The sequence below is a fragment of the Candoia aspera genome, chromosome 6, assembly GCF_035149785.1.
Source record: "Candoia aspera isolate rCanAsp1 chromosome 6, rCanAsp1.hap2, whole genome shotgun sequence".
In the NCBI taxonomy this organism is placed as follows: Eukaryota; Metazoa; Chordata; class Lepidosauria; order Squamata; family Boidae; genus Candoia; species Candoia aspera.
In genome coordinates, this window is record NC_086158.1 from 53,833,404 (window position 1) to 53,850,750 (window position 17,347).

The 17,347-nt window shown below is 39.2% G+C and overlaps 1 protein-coding gene across 3 annotated transcripts in view; it reads left to right on the forward strand.

Annotated features, from left to right (window-relative positions):
• Positions 1 to 5,978: 5,978 nt before the first annotated feature.
• The window catches only part of PDCD4 (programmed cell death 4), a 29,670-nt gene continuing 18,301 nt past the window's right edge, over positions 5,979 to 17,347 (forward strand). The window contains exons 1-2 of one of the 3 annotated variants that reach the window (XM_063307147.1): positions 5,979 to 6,096; positions 16,355 to 16,521. The gene's annotated coding sequence lies outside the window, so the exon portion shown is untranslated. Of the gene's footprint in view, positions 6,097 to 11,433; positions 11,677 to 16,354; positions 16,522 to 17,347 lie in introns of those variants that run through there. The other 2 variants (XM_063307148.1, XM_063307146.1) reach the window with 2 other exon arrangements.

Genomic DNA, 17,347 nt, shown 5'->3' on the forward strand with positions numbered 1-17,347 from the left:
TCATATGGCACAGACATGAGATCACATGCAGCTTCTGTCAATGGCATTAAATCTTTTCCAAACAGAGGGATCCGGATTTCCTTTTAAATTTAATTCTTCACTTGTGATTTACAAGGTGGACAAGGACATGTAACAAAGACTCTTCTGTGCAGTAACCTGGAAAAAAATTATCTTTAATCCTGGTACATGATCTGTTGCCTGCATATCCAACACTTCTTGTGGCCTGATCAATTTTGGTGCAAGCTCAGCAAAATACAGACAAGGTGGACAAAATTATTGCAAATGGGATGAGCATGACTAAGTTCTTCAAACAGTCTGAGGGGCCCAGGTGCTAGTTTATGAAAATCTTAAAATTAGTCCAGCTATACTGAATTTAATTCAGTTACATCGTTCATCAGTTACATTTGCATTTTGTAGAAAAGCCCTGTGAAATTCAAATTTATTTCAGCACTAGGAAGTATTGTAATATAAAGCTCAAAGGTTCTGTCATTGCTTTAATGCATTAAAAGCATATGCCGTTGTTAGCAGATTTAACTAACCAAGAAGTCTTAGAAAATGAAAAAATGGAAGACTATAGCAATAAATGTTTCCCTACCAAAATTCTCAAGACTGATCAATGTATCTACATTCATGGGGTTTTCATGGCACAATATGAAATTAGTTTGCTATTTCCTTCTTTCTTTTTTTACTTTCAGTCTACTTTATAGAGGTCCTGTTGGTTCCTCATCCAAATACTAAACAGGACCACACTTGCTTAGCTTTCTAGATCTGCCAAAATCATTTAGGTGTTACTGCCTGGCTGGATAATCAATAAATGCTGATTATTGTTTCCTATGTAGTTTCTTTGCATCCATTATAGAGGGGAAATAGTTTAAGGCCAGGCTGAACATAGGTAGTCCTTGCTTAACAACCAGTTGCTTAATTACCATTCAAAGTTACAAAGGCCTCAGAAAGGGTGCTTTATGACCTGTAAAGCACTTTAGAACATCGCAAAACATTGCACCCCCCCGTCACACGATTGCAATCTGGATGCTTGGAAACCTGCTTGCACTCACGACCGGTTGCCAGGCACCCTGCGAGCCTGTGATCGCCATTTGCAATCTTCTCTGCCAACTTCCCCAGGTCAATGGGGAAGCCGGCAGGGAAAGTTGCAAGCTGCTGCTGCCTGCTGAGAGGACTCCCTCTCGTCTCTGGAGGCTGTTTCAAGAGCTCCCTGCCAAAGGATTCCTGCTCCGTGCAAGCAGGCATGAAGGATAAATCTTCAGTGTGTGTCAACCTGAGAATCCTTCAGCAGGGAGCTCTTGAAACAGCTCCCAGAGCCAAGAGGGAGCCAAGATCCAAGCAGGATTCTCAGCCCCTGAGCGGAGAGTCAGCATGATAAGGTACAGAGTGCAGGGTGCCTCAGGGGTGGGTGGAATCTTTGAGATTCCAGCTCCCTGCAAGCAGGCACAAAGGATTTAGCTAAATCCTTTGTGCCTGCTTGCACGGAGCAGGAATCTTTCAGCAGGGCGCTCTTTAAACAGGCCCGATATGAGAGGGAGCGGAGATCCAAACAGGATTTTCAGCTCCTGATCAGAGAGCACTCATGCACAGCCTGTGCTGGGTCTCCCAGGGTCTCCCCCCGCCCATGGCACCCAGTGCTCCTTACTTGGGACTCCGTCCACTTAATGACCCATGAGATCACTTAATGACCACAACTAGGAGTACTGATATTGCAGTCATTGAGCGAAGGAGTCACATGCCATCTCGCTTAACAGCAGCTTCACTCAACAAGTGAGATTCCGGTCCCAATTATGGTAGTTAATTGAGGACTACCTGTACTCTACAAAGCTGCCAATGTTCACATAGACATGTTCTATGCAAATATTTTATTAACAACCCCAGTCATGATGAGCATGTAACTGATCAAGAGGCACAAGACATACTAGAAACACTTTACTGTGTGTCAAACTGTGTACCTGGATGTGGTACACAGGTACTACAACTTGCAGATCCTTTGCATTTTCAGCTATCAGGAAAGTGTCATCAGCGTAGCACAGGTTATTGATGTTTCTTCTTCCAATTTTAAAACCACAGTCATCTTCTTCCAATCCAGCTTCCGTTAATATATATTCAGCATATAGATTGAATAAATAAGGGGAGAGTATACAGCCTTGCCTTGCTTCTTTGCCAACCTGCAGCCAGTTTGTTTCTCCATATTCTGTCTGTACTGTGGCTTCCTGACCTGTATATTAAGGCCTACCTTGTGGCGGTAAGGGTGGCAGAGCATTAGTACTTCTCTGTCCTTATTGTACTCGCAGATTGCGGCCCCGCAGCCCTGTTTTGGGTGACACAAGCCTTCTTGGGTAAAGTGGGCATGGGGAACCTTTTATAGGGGCACGTGGAGTAATTTGTGCAGCACCTTTTGGATAAAGTTACTCGGATTCATTCCCAGTTGGATGCTGGCCTTGTTGTGGGATTGGGTTATCTGAGGGACCACCTCTCCCTGATTACATCAGCCCACCCAATTAGATCTGGCAGAGAAGGCATGGTGCAAGTACCATCAGCTAGGGACATACATTTGGTGGGTTCCAGGCCAAGGGCCTTCTCTGTCGTGGCTCCTGCCTTATGGAACATTCTTTCCCCAGAAATTAGATTAGCTCCATCCCTTTTGACATTTTGGAAGTCCCTCAAGATCTGGTTATGTCACCAGGCCTGGGGCTCCCAGGGAATTAGATACACGCTTAGATGGCTCCATTGCTGAGGTGGCTATTCTTATTCTCTCTTTGCCTAGAGTTTGTATATTTTGTTTTTTATATTATTTATCTTTAATAATGAATCTTATATTTTTATGCTCATTGTTTTCTATATGTGCTGTTTTTATCAGATTGTTGTACGCCGTCCAGAGTTGCTTTTGGTGAGATGTGCAGCCATACAAATTTGATTAAACAAATAAAATAAATAATAAATATAAGTTTCTCATGAATGAAATGAAATATTCTGAGATTCCCATTTTTCTCAGCACTTTCCACAGCTTGATGTGATCAACACAATCAAAGGCCTTTCTGTAATTGATGAAGCACATACTAGCTTGTGTACAAGTAGGTTATATTCCACATTATTACTTCTGAACATGTAGTTCCTTTTTAAAGAGAAAGCAGAACAGTAAAATCTGCCCAGCACAAAGCCCACTGGATTAGCTCTCATCTAGCTTCTGCTCCAACCTGTTTTAATTTGCTGTTAGCCTATTAAAATGTATTGCTGAATCTACTTGAATCTTGAATTCCCACTATATAAGAGTCAATTCATATATCTGAGTCCAAAAAAGATCTTCATATATAAGTCAACTTTTACAACACCATTACTTGTTGGATGAAAAAAAATTAACTTAGATTTTTATTCAGATGTAAATGTTGTCCGCCTGTATCGTTTTCAGTGGGATCTCCCCTGAAATCACATTCCACATTTCAGTCCATATTCTGTCACAACCAATGGGTTCATGCGATATATGAATACTTTCCAACATGGAAACAGAAAACTAGTTTTACAAACTGCAGTGGAGATATCTATATCTGTATCTGTACTTCTGTCTCTATCTGCCATTCAAAGTAGTTAATGACTCACTTTCTTCTGAAGTTTTGGTGGAGGGGAATGCAGCTCGAGTAATAAAGGTCAAGGAGTACAGTGAAAAAAATGGGACTAAAATTACATGTAAACTAATGACAACAGGTAGAACAACCAGACTTAGGATTGACAATGAAGATATTGAAGTGGTAGATAGCTTCTGTCTTTTAGGATCAACCATCAACAGTAAAGGAACAAGCAGTCAAGAAATACGCCACAGACTAGGCAGACCAGCCATGAAAGCCTTGGAAAAGATACTCAAATGCCGTGATGTGTCTGGGTCTGCAAAGTTCAGAATCCTGCAAGCAATTCTGGAGAATGCTAATGCTGGGAAAGGGTAGAAGGAAAGAGAAGAGGACAACCAGCAGCAAAGTGGATGGACTCAGTTACATCACCCATGATGATAGGTAAACCAATAACTTGTTTTTTCAGGTGAGGTAGAAGACTAGATCTGACCACCAAGCTGGATCCAGTTCCCCAGCCTTTTGTTGAAAGAAAAACAAAATCATAGCTTACTGAGATAGAGGATGCATCAGACAGGTTCTCCCAGTTTAGTCTGTCAATCTGCAATATACAACTTCATAATTTACTTTACTTTATAGTACTATAAACAGTCTATACTGTGAATAGTTGAAAGCTCTATGCAGATGTTGCTACATTACTCCCCTGTAGCTCAACAGTTAGCTGCGATAATATATAGCAAAATGTCCGTTATTCAATATAATAGCTGACCTTGGGAAATCAAGTCTGTGATTCAGTCCTTATGCTGAAGCACACTATTGTAGCATTCTAAATCTGGCATCCTCTAAGTATTTTGGGATTGCAACTCCCAGAAATATCAGCCAGTATGGCTAAATCTGGAGGGTGCCAGATTGAAGAGGGTTAAATAATTGCATGTAATTTATTTCTTGTGGTTTGGATTTTTTTTTATGAGTTGCATTTCATTAGCATTTGATCAGATCATTGTGGGATTCTTCCTGCATATTTTCAGCTAGGTGGAACTCATCTAAAGTTCATACTTTAAATGGCACCATTGTTAGGGCAAGAGTGGACAGAAAAACAATGCACACAATCCCCAAGAACATGTCTGGATCTGTAGATTATGCATTACAAAAAACTTCTGAGACTTTTAAAAAAATTAACTTATGCATGCATTTTAACTTTTTTCTGAACTCAAAATATGACTGTCAAGCAAGAATCTCCAAAGACTAAATTTAAATAAAATGCAGTTTCAATAGTTAAAACAGGAGAGACACCATTTTGTGTAATTCCAGCTCTTTTTTCAAAAGTTAGTTTCTGTGAGTTATGTTGGGGTCACTTGTATGAAAAGTTCTTTGAGAGAAGGTTCTATCTCCCATGTTCTGAGCTCCAGAACAAAGGGTAGGAGATCAATCTAAAAAGTAGATAAAATAAATGCTGAAATGCTGAAATTCTGGACCAGTAGAATTGGTTCAGAAGGCAGAAGTGGGCTGCAGGAAGCTTAAACTTTTCCTGGCAGGAAGGAAAACAGGGCATATTCTGTGCATCTCTGTTTTGCTCTTATTCTAATGACTGATTTATTATGGCATAATATTTTTAACTATCGGGCACTGATAAATCTTCACACGTTAAAAAAAAGACAAGATGGTAACTTTTGAATAAATCACTGAAGACAGTATTTTGCACTAATCTGCATAGAATGATGAATTCATCTGTACCTTTTAGAAACTTTTCAATTATCATATAGGAATCTTCTCTTTTTTCAGGGAATCCGCATTCCTAGTACTTTCATTAGATCTGCTTTGCCTGGTTCAAATGATACTTCCAATGCTCAAAACAGATTACCTGCCTATCTGCACATAAACTCTGATACAGTGCCTTTAGAGGTGTGATGGAACTCTAATTTATTATTAATCTTAGCAGTACTACCTTTTGGTGCATAATTTCTACACCCAGAGTAGAAAGAAAACGCTTTGCATAGAAAACGAAGTGTCTTTGTTGATTTCATGGCTCTCTTGTCCAGTTTGTAAGACACCGCACTACCAAGACTTTTTTTTTATGACTGCAATCCTCTGCCTACCTAGGAGTAATTCCCACTGAACTTAACCGGACTTACTTCTTAGTAAGTAACACAGAACTGTGCTGGAGAGTGAGCCGCGACTACCTACAGCAGGCATATGATAGCAGCCTAAACGTCATAACTGGCCTTCCAACTCTAAACAAAACTAAGTGCGCAAGGAAAAATGGCAGTTGACGCGGCTTTAAAAAAGCTTAGAAAAGTTACTTCAACACGCTCCGCCCTGCAGGAAGAACTATTGTAATTTTAAGGGCTGCCTCCCCCAATAGTTGCTTTTCTTGAGCCGTGTAGGCGGGCCTATCTGTGGCTAAACGTGGGGAGAAATGCAAGACCTGTTTGAAAACAACCACAAATGAGAAAGTGGAAGGAACTGAAGCTGGTTGGCCGGGGAGCATTGCGAGCCAGAATTGTACGATCAGGGACTTCTGAGGAAAAGGGTGACTTTTCAGCATCTTAATTTTTGAGTAACTTAAGTTCTTTAATGTTCTTCCTTTCTCCTCGTTGTTGGGCCGAAGAAATTAGAAGGAAGAAATCGCTCGAGCCCAAAAGCCTCCTTATTATAGGAGGTGCAAAAATGTTGGTTTCCTGTATCTGAACAAACGGGAGCACAGTTCGGCTCCGTTTAAAAAAAGTTGCATGGGGGCACATTTTGTTTGCAGTGGTTGAAGAAACTTCTGGAATGGGAAGGTCGTTGACTTTCCTAGTGTTTCACTTGTACAGAACCAGATAATTCTGGTTACCAGATCAGTTTTACTGTCCAATCTGATAAGCATGTGCGTTTTCGGAAGTAAGTTCTGCTGTATTCGGTAGACCTTGCTCTCAAATGTCTGTGAAAGATTGCAGGCTTAGGTACTGCTGCCGGATGCTGCGTACTGAATTCCATTGCGTTTAATAGATTTTTGCTAAGAAAGTGTGCATAAGCCTCAAATCTATCACACGTGCACAGCATTGCAGGTTTAATCGAGGTTTATTGGAAATAACGCAACAGGACATACTTTGAAGAAATGTTTGCACTAAAGTTTTACAGATTAATCCTACTGCTATCCTATTGCAACGTTACTCCTAATCAGCCCAGTTGATTTTCTGATTATTAGAAAAAGAGTGAGTGTTGTTACATAACGGTCTTATTTTGTACGGAGTGGAACATATGCATGCCGTGGCTGCAGTTCTTCCTTAACGTGAATCCGAGGCTTGTCATGGTTCGAGAGGCAATTTATCGAACCATATTTGGTCTATAGATAATCCGGGCGAAAGCTAGAGAGCTACAAAAATTTACAGAAAACTAGTAATCCTTATGAAAGATACGTTACAATTCCTCTTGATTTTTCAATTGTGGCCCTCTGAAGTTAGACTGCTCCCATCAAAACATTGTGAATATCTTCTCTGGTGTGGATTGTAAATGCCTCCCCCATCCCCACCCCCAAACAGCTGGTGGGGAAGTATTCCCATGGATGGATTTTGCTCATATTAATTATCTGACTGGGAAATAATGATTCTTCCAGTGAATAGCTAGTGCCATTGGATATGTTCTGGGTTTTTTTTTTCCACTGAATTTTGTATCCTGATGTACTTGATGTGGGTGATCTTTGCCTAGTTGGAATGTTTGTGTGTGTATGATATTTATTTATTTAGCTTTTTATGCCCTTCAATTCTCACAAGCTCTGAACTGCTTATAACAAAGGGTTAGAACTTGAAAAAAAATAGTCATTGAAAAATACTAAGTGCACAGCCTTTGGGCTAGAATAATATTCATTTGTCCCTAGTCCTTTCTGGAATAGCCATGTTTTCAAAGCTCTTCAGAAGCAAATTAAGGAGATGGTCCAAGTGTCTGAGTGTAGGGGACTCATCACCAAGAATGCTCAGTTGCATTCCCTTTGACAGTGGACCCTCGGGAAGCCCTCTTCCCCTGATCTCATTGAGCAGACAGCTTTAACATAGAGAAGGTAACTCAGATATCCAGGCTCTGAACCATGAAACGCTTTCAAGATAACAAGCAGCACCTTGAACCGAACCTGGAAGCTATCCAGTAACCAATTCACCACTTAGTAGGGGTATTACTTGAATGAATCTTTGTTATCCATAACTACCCAGATTGTCTTGTGTTGAACCAGTTGCAGCTTCTGCATTTTCTTCACGGGCTACCTATATGGAGCAAGTTGCAGTAGCCAGGCATGAGGTGACAGGGGTGCAAATGACTGTGCACAAAGCCTCTGTTGCAAAAAAAAAAAAAAAAAAAAGGCCACAGCCTCACCTAATGCTCAAGCAGGAGCTATGAGTCCAAAAAGACTCCCAAACTCTGGACCAGCTCTATTTGGGGAAGTGCAGTCCTGACCAGATGATAGACTCTCTCCACAGTCAGTCATCTGATACCAGCCATTCCATCTTGCTGAATTTTAACTTAAGCTTATTTAACTTATCCACACCCTGATGGGACCTCCACCACTTGCCCAGGGCAGGATGTAGATACACAGCTAGGATTGGTAACTCACTCTCTGCCAATGGATGACCTCTCCCAGCAGCTTTGTATAGATGTTGAAAACAGGTAGGATAGACCAAGCCTGCAGTACTCTACAATTCAGTGCTCATAGATGTAACTTCTGCCTCACTGGAACTAGCCCCTCAGAAAGGAGAACCACTGAAAAACAGTGCCCACCACTCCCAACCAGCCTAGAAGAATGCCATGGTCAGTGGTATCAAAGATCCAGCAGAACTAGGAGGCCTGCATTCTCCTCATCCCAGTCCCACTAAAGATCATCAGTGAGGGCAATTAATGTAGTTTCAGTCCCTTACCCAGATCTGAATCCCAACTGAAAAGGGTCCAGCTGATCAATTTCTTCTAAAATCTGAAGGTTGGAGACAGATAATCATCAGGGATAGATGGGTTGAATACCTCCTTGGCAGTGTTCATAAAACAGGTAAAGGCAGGGATCTAGTCTTCAGCTTGCAGATCTTACAGCACACACAACTCTGCCCCATTCCTCAGGATGCACAGACTCAAACTGATCCCAAATAATCTTGGAAGACAAGACATCTATCACCTCAACTGGGCCTACCCCAGCTTGCTTGCTTGCATGCTTATTTATTTATTCAATTTCCATAGCCACCCATCTCAGCAAGTGACTCTGTCCAACTCTGAGCTAATGCAGTTTTATCCTCCACATGCTGAGCAACCCTTCTTCCAGTCTGGATTTCTCTAACAGGGACAGGTAACTTCAAACAATGCAGATACCTGTACATTTACATGTTGCTGTTCTTACCATCATAGTAAGGATATTGAACTATAGTTCTCATAATTGAACATGGAGCAATGGAATTTCAGTTCAGCACATAGGGCATTAACTTGCATAAGCATGGACTAGATGACCTTTGTTTCCTTCAAACAGGTTTTATGGTTTTTTTCAAGAAACAGTAGCTCCCATTTTAGCATCTTATGATTGTTGAAGTACTAAATTACAGCCTGCAGTCTTTTGCAGTTTTACACCGTGCTTCTAAGAAAAACATGGAAACTATAACATGAAATGTTAAGGCACTGTTGCTAGGGTTTAAAATATCCTTATTATAATACAGGAAGAGCATATTTCTTCAGTCTAATTTCTCTTAAAGGAAGACTTTAATTAGTGATAGAACGTAAAAGCTTGCCTCATTTTTTAAATTTGTGTATAAATAAAAGTAGGGATTTGCAGCTCATTTTGATTGCAATTATAAAGGAAGAATGACAGTAGTAGACCATATAGGTTATTGCAAAAATGAAGCTGGAAAGAATTTTGCTTTTTCAAAGATTTGCTTTTTTTCCCCCAAGAAATTATTCGATAGATGTTTTATTTTTGCAGATTCCTAACTAGAACAGACATAAAATTTCTGCAATATGCTACCAAGATGAACATTTGCTTTATTTGCAATTACTTTCTGATAACATAATTACTTCCTGAAGCCTCTGATTCTACAGTGGCAAAGATGCTAAATTGAAGTTGAACTGTTTTGAAGAGAGTATTTTGTAGAGGGATTGGTAAATTCACATTCAGATTCTGAATGGCTTGCACCAGCTGTTGCCTTCATAGCAGGAGAAGAGGCATCCTGGGTGAGTAAGAGTTTCTTAGTTTGCCTTTTGGTAAAGCATCAATGTGGGGATATTTGATTGAATTATTAGTATTGCTATTTTTTAACTAGGGACAGCTGCCAGGTATTCAACATTATGTATGCCATGTAATTAAGAGGGAGGCTCGGTATACTTTACTAAAGCAGGCTAACTGGAAGGTCAGGGAGAGACTTTTTTAAAGGGTGGGGTGAGGTTAATCATAAGCTGTGTGTACACATTCTTGTGTAATGGAAGAGTGAAATCAAATTAACATTTATGCCAGCCATTTCAGAGGTGCAGTTCTGTCAGTCTTTGGAACATTTTAATACAATCTTAGATACATTTCCTTTGAAGTTTTTTTCTCTTTAAATCCATGCATCTTATTTTTAAAGTGTTATTAGGTTCTTCTAACTTCACTTATGGTCACCTACTTTAGTTACGGAGTAATAAGTTAATGAACTGCAAAGGTGAGCTAATGCTTTTTGAAAGTGCAAGTACTCTACCAGGAGAGCAGTTGTCTTTGTAACCACAGGTTTATGCAGGTTTGCTGCTTACAGCTGCTACTAAAGAGCCTTTAGCAGTAGCCTAGAGAAAGTACCATGCAGAAGGTCCTCTTTTAAGCAGCTTTTACTAGTGTTGGCTCCCGATATGGTATCTCCTTATGAAACAAACTTGTGTTAAGGCACCATAAGACCTAATGACATCACTGTGCTATAAAATTTCATCTGTTTACCATATATATATATATATATACACACATATGTGCAAAGGTTCAGAACAGGCAGCTTCCACTGTTTCTAAACAATCCATTAAGTTTACTTTAACAACATAATCCTTTGCATGTTTACTCAGAAGTCCCATTAAATTTAAGGAATCTATTCAGGAAGTAAATTAGGGGGTTGAATTAAGAATTACGGACTGACAAGCTGCTTGGAGGCCACACGTTCTCTATTAAGTCAGCCACAGCCTTTCTTATCGCCGTATTTTTTTTTACTTGGAAAAAAGCCGGTTGAATTTACCCCTATACGACATGCATTGATATGATCTTTTCTTTTGATCCTTTGCCTTTGTACCTTAACCTGTTAGACCCATTTATCTGTAATGACTCCCATCGCTAATATTGTCTGGACAGCCAGTTGGACTGGGTCCGCAACCTCCTTGTTTACTTCCTATCTTGAAGATGCAAGTCGATCTCCCCTCTTTACTTGTGATGGTTTCGCCAACTTGTATCATCACGTCACACGCCCTCTCCCTCTTTTCCCCCTTTGGTTTAAGCACTCCTCCGTAGGATCACCTGGTTTTTCTCCTTTTACATTGGCTACAGCGGCCAGAGCCAAACTGTCCAATCAGACTCGGCCGCTCGTGGTGGTGTTGCCGGGCAGAACACAAACAAACAGAAACCAAGGGAAAGCGAGCAGCGGCGGTGGCGACTAAGGGGAGGGGGGAAAGAGGTGTGGCCGCCAGGGGCAGCTCCGAGGCCACCGCCTACGGTAATTCGACTCCCTCGCTGTCTTCGGGGAACGTGACGTTAAAGCGGAGGATTCGCCTTTTGGGCGGGACTGAGGGGAAGGTTAATTGTGCTCTCCTGCTTCTCGAAGTGGCGAGGGGGAAGGGCTGTGCCGTTTCTTCTGGCACTGTGTGGTCCTTTCTGAGGTGAAGGATAAGACAGACCAAAGGTCTTGTGCGGAGTCTGCCTTCTTCCTCCTTTCCTTCTCTCGGTCCCATTTCACACTAATGGCCACCCCGATAGAAACACCGAGGTGGCTGAGGCGCTCTCCTCGCATAAGACAGTATGAAGTGCGCGATGGGAGCCGGCTCCTTTCCTTAAATGCCCAGAGCCGAGTAAAGATCAGCTTGATGAAGTGGAGCGCGTGCCCATTTTTTGCTCCCTGCGGTTGCGTTTAAAAGGAGACGGTGCTGGGAAAGAGTAGGAAATAATGGGGTAGGTGAAATGTCCAGCTTGCAGAAGCAAAATCTTGTCCCTTTAAAGGAGATTAAAGCTGTTGCTGTCTCAGCAACTGCAGCCCTTCATTGCTGTGGCCACCTTCCAGTTACTGTTGGAGTAGCCTTAGACTTTACCTTCTGTCTCTGGTTTTCACAGTATGGAGACTCCCAAGCCACAGAACTTTAGAGATGGCAATCAGGTTTCCCTGAAAAACAAGTTTTCTGTTTGTTGTGCTTGTAATTATATAACTGATTTGAGATACATGCTGTAGGTACTTGACTTGCCTCTGGTGCTAAACTAACGGGCTTTAATTGTTGACTTCTGTGTTGTGTCAACCTAATCACTGTGATTTGTAAACCTGGATTTATGGCTTGGCATCTTGGATGAACACTACCAGTTGTGGTTATTCAGTAAACCACGTTTAAATAATACATGGTTTAGCAGGTTATACAAATTTAGTTTTAATTTACATGAAGCAACAGTGACAGCTGCCAAGCCTGTTCGTGTCTCTGGAAGACAAGTCAGTGTGGAAAAGGATACAACTGAATTCTGGGGGGGAAAAATAACTGCTCTACTTTATGTGACAAAAACAAGTACTCTCTCTGTAAGTTTGTGTCTGATTCCCCATTTGGTTAATTTGATGCTTTTAAGGAGAGGTATCAAACTACATTCTATCCTTCATTCCCTCCTCAAGGGCACCAATTATTTTTAAATAGCTATTAAAACCGAGAAATTTGTATGCTTTCCAGAACTGTTCTGTTGTCTAAAGTTCCCAGAAAACATTGTCTTAGTGAAAGCTAGTTTTTCAGACTTATATTATAGAGATAATTCCCTTCTTTGAAATTATGATATATGGTGGGATTCCTGTGGACTTAAAGGTTCTGTGAGATTCCAGTGTCATAAGGGATAGTGACTGGGTTTAAACATCACACTAAGCCATGTTTTGCTTAGCACAGTTTCTTGAATTTAACCCATTTTATTCAGTTTATTGAGAGCCAGTTTGGTATAGTGGTTTAGACACCAAGCTATAAACTGGGAGACTGAGTTCTAATCTTTCCTTAGGCACAAAGCCAACTGCTTGGCCAAGTCATTCCCTGTCAGTCCTACAAAGAAGGCAGTGGCAAACCACTTCTGAAAATCTTGTTAAGAGAACTGCATTGGCTAGTCCAGGCAGTTGCCAGGAGTCAACACTGACTTAAAGGCAGACACATACACACAAAATCACTTTATTGCTGAGCTTGCCAAAAGTCATGATTTTAGTTCAGAATAGTAAGTTTCATGCAAACATGCTAAGCCAATTTTTCCCAACCTGAAATGTTTCAGATGAATGAATGTTTAGCTCCCAGAATTCCCCAGCTAGGATGGCCATTGCTGAGAATTATGAGTTGAAGTAAACACATCAACAGGTGCCCAAGTTAAGGAAGGCTGTAGTAAACCATAACCCAACAAAGTAGACAATGACTTAATTTGATGTGAGAAGATTATTAGTATTAGAAGAATTAGAGTATTTCCTCCGTTTAGCATTCTCCTCTACATCTCATTGTTTATAAGACACTTATTTGTTTATTTTTATTTGTATAGTTGCCAATTCCTTAACTCAGATTACAAATCTGAATTTAGGGACTCATGATGCCTTGTCTGAGTACAGTGACTCAAATTTGAGTGAATGCAAAAATATTTGGAAATACTATAGACTGTAGATTTTCCTAAGAGATACCAAAATAAATGAACCCACTGTAAACAGCCTGGGTTTGCATTACAAACCACAGTAGTCTGATTCAGACATAACAGAAAACCACAGTGTCCAACAAAAGTATGCCACAGTGATCCTCTGTCTACTAGAGAAGAAGTCGATACTTTGTGTATTTATTTCATACTTGCCAATTCAGCCCTGTAATGTCCAGATTATTATACTGTAGTTTATTTAAAAGAGAAAGTAAGATGTTAAAGTTGTTTAAATCTTTCTTTTCACATTCTTGACTAGTGTACTGGAAAGAAAGAAATGGATGGCTTTTCTTACATGAGGAAACAAAGATGTCTTGTTATATCTAAACTGGGTCACTTTCTTAGATTAAAGAAGTCAATAAAACATTGAATGCCAAATCATGGAATGATTTTAAGTATAGTATTACATTTAATTTGAATTGTGTTTTTATTGTTTGGTAATAAAGTTAATTTGCTATTCAGTATAACCAAACTACTAAGTTTTTGCAGCACTTTCAGAGCTATAGACCTCTATTACTGCCAAAAAGAGTGAGAGTAGATTCTGTCTGCTGTTCAAAATGCTGTAGAAGGAAAAATAAATCTTGTTAAACAAAGTTTAGCATATATGTAAAAGATCAAAATCAAAATGCCCTGTATGCCACCATTTTCTTAATATTCAAAGATCTAGCAGCAGATATGACTTGATTTTAAAAGATCAGCTAATCATAACCTCTTCTTTTTTGTTTTATTTTTAAATATGTTCGGCAGGTGGCAGATTTTCCATACTTCACATTTCAAGCTTTCTAAAAATTGCCCATTTCTAGAGGATATCAGCTATCATATTTGCAGCCCCTGAACCTTTATTGTGGCAGTGATAAACTGTGCTCCCTCAGATTTTTTTATTAAGTTTGCTCTTTATGTAACCTCGGACTCATACAATAAACAGGAGAACTTAACGATCATTTGTGGCCCATGGCTGAGTCAGTTTGCAGATCCAGAGCATTCTCAAGGTGGGGAGTGAAGGCAATTGCCAAATGACTGACCCAAATGACCAAATACTGCTCAGTGGTTCAAGTTCGGTGCTTAAATGACTTGATGGTCAGTTTATACTCCTAATAATTATTTCAATATTTCTTGGTTCGTTATACAGTCCCATTTACAGAGTTATCTTCAGTGGACATAGAGTATATTAAGAAGTAACTGGTGACAGAGGATGCTCAAATGAACATTTTTGCCCTCAAGCATCTGAGTCTTGAACAGGCACTGTGGAGAGTCAGTTTTTTAATCAGTAGTTACTAAACATTTAATAGAAATAATTGAGCTTAACTGTTTTTTGAACCTACTACTCTTTAACCATTGAGTTGTAGTTAATTCATGTATGTTGCAACTTAGTGTACTATAGAGTTGCATGCTTTTTTGTGTATTTCTGTGTGATTATGTTACTGAAGTAGAAGTTAACCTGCATGTTTTGGAGCAGTGGCTTACCATCTGGCACAAGGCTTCACCTAAAGCTTATTTTGTCATTCTCTGTTAATCCTATGAGAAGTGTATATTGAAAAGCAAAGTCTTCTCACTCCTTATCTTCTTACATGTTCTCACTCCAAATATGTTTTTCTTTGCAGAGAAAATGCTGGGGAAAGGGGGCTCTGGGGAGATAAGCTTATGTGTATGCTTGTTCTGCTTTTAAAACATTGCAACACCTTTCAAATCCTCTTATCCTTATTCTTGCAATCATGTCTAGTTTTCGATACATTAGCCAGTACTCCTACAGAGTGAATTGCAGTTTCCAATAACATCTCTATAGATTCCAAGGTGCTTTCAACACAAACAGTTTAGACTAATTTTGCAGTAATTTCCTACTGAATGAGCAAATAGTGTTGATCAGTGTTTTCAGTCTGATCTAGCAATAAGGCTACAGGTGGCCTCTACCACAGATGCCGAAATAAAAAACAAAAGAATTCCATGGATACCACCCAGAGACTGTATGTGTGCCATGGTGTTGATGGTCCTCATAAAAGAAAAGGTGCGGAGTTGCTTATGTAGACAAATGGTTGTTACTAATTTCTGGTTCTGGAAGCTTCTAATCTACATGCATTCGATAACCCACTGGTTGATTTTAATTTTTGAGTTCTATTTTTTGAGCATTATATCTGATGTAATTTTAACTTCTGTCCTTTCTTTGATACTTTAATTCTACTAATTTTTTTCCTCTGGGCTGAAATCAAATAGAGAAATACAGTATTACCTAAGTTTAGCAGACCCCAGTGCAGTAGACTTCACATGCAACAGGCCTAACTGTTTCAGTGACTTACGTTATTTGTATAAAAACATAATTATTCAAATGACTCAAATAACTCCATTTGGATCAGTTTATGTATTGCAAATGATTTAAATCATAACAATTAGTACATATGCCATTCTTTTAGGTGTGGTAACTCTATGGGTTTACTGGGTAACCCTGTGTATGCTTACGCATTGAATTTATTTGCTACTCAGAAGTACGTTTCTTTGAGTTCGAGGCTTTCAGATGAGTGCTCCTAAGATTATCAGTCACAAGGATAAAAATTCTCTGAAAATCATTTACTTGTTTACTTAGAAAGCTGTTTTTCAGTTTTCAACTCTTAAGTGTGTAGGTGGTTTCCTTCCTTTTGCGCGGGGGGTTGTATATTCACCCCTAATTTAAATACATTATTTATGTGAGCGAGAGGTTATTTTCTGTATAGGTTGTTGTGGTTATATTTGGGTGGCAAATCTTAACTACAAGGAAGGTTAATAGTCCCATATCCTGAGTTTGATAACATAATAGTTAGGATCTAACTACTATAATAACTGTACATTTTACGTAATACACATTTACTTGATAAAATCAATCAGTTTATAAAAATTATGTTTTAAAAGGGTTCACAAAGCACTATTATTCTATTGTTACTGACTTTGCTAGTTAATTGTGTTTTTTTCTTCTGCTTTCAAGGAGACTGGGTTTATGTAATGGAAGACATTACCAAAAGGAAAGGAATTAATCTTACAAGCTAATAAGTTACTTGGACATCTTCAGCTTTTGAGAAAGATCTAAGTGAACCCTTCTAGCAAAAAGAAAATACATCAGCAACCTGTATAATTCCTGAATGATTGGCTGAGGTAATGCAGAAAAACTCTTTGCTGTGAGGTATGATGTGAGACACCTGATGTCATAATATGAGCCCTTAGCAATGCATAGTATTTGCTTGTAAAAGGTGGAGGAAGAATGTGGGGAAAGAAGATATATGGGTCAGATATTGGCTGAGAACTTTAATGGGATTTCTTAATACTTAATAAAAGGCTCCCAGGTAAACTATGAAATGCATAATATATACTCTGTTAGGTTGTCTGCTTTTCCTCTGATGTAAGTATTGTTACCATGCTATCTAAACTTAATGTGATTAGAAATAAGGTATTTCAATGATGCTAATTTTTTTTAAAGTACTATTTTGAAAATATTGTCATGCAGCGTAACATTTAAGGATCCAAAGTTGGTGAGTGAATAGAGAATAGAAATTCCTAAAGTCAATTATTTACTTCTAAAGTAAAATAATGCATAAAATAAACTGGTATAGGTATAGTGTTTTGAGAAATATAAACAGCCCATATACACAAATTAGGTAACCAGAATTGGTAATAAATTTCTATTAAAATAGTGGTAGTAAGGTTCAGAGCCTACAATTTCTCTTATGTGTGTTGAAGTGCACATGTATGAGATCAAATGCAGTCATTACTTTAATTTGTCAGAAGGTTGTTCAGTTGATGAAATAAGAATATATTATCAACCCAAGTTTTAAAGAGATGACAAGTAGCAAAATGAAATATGTTTTTAAATAACGAGAATGTGTTCATCTTGATAACTCACTGTTAAATAACAGTACAATTATTTTAGTTTAATATTCCTAAGTGTTTTTGTCAGAGAAGTGTATACTGGTAGTCCTCGTTA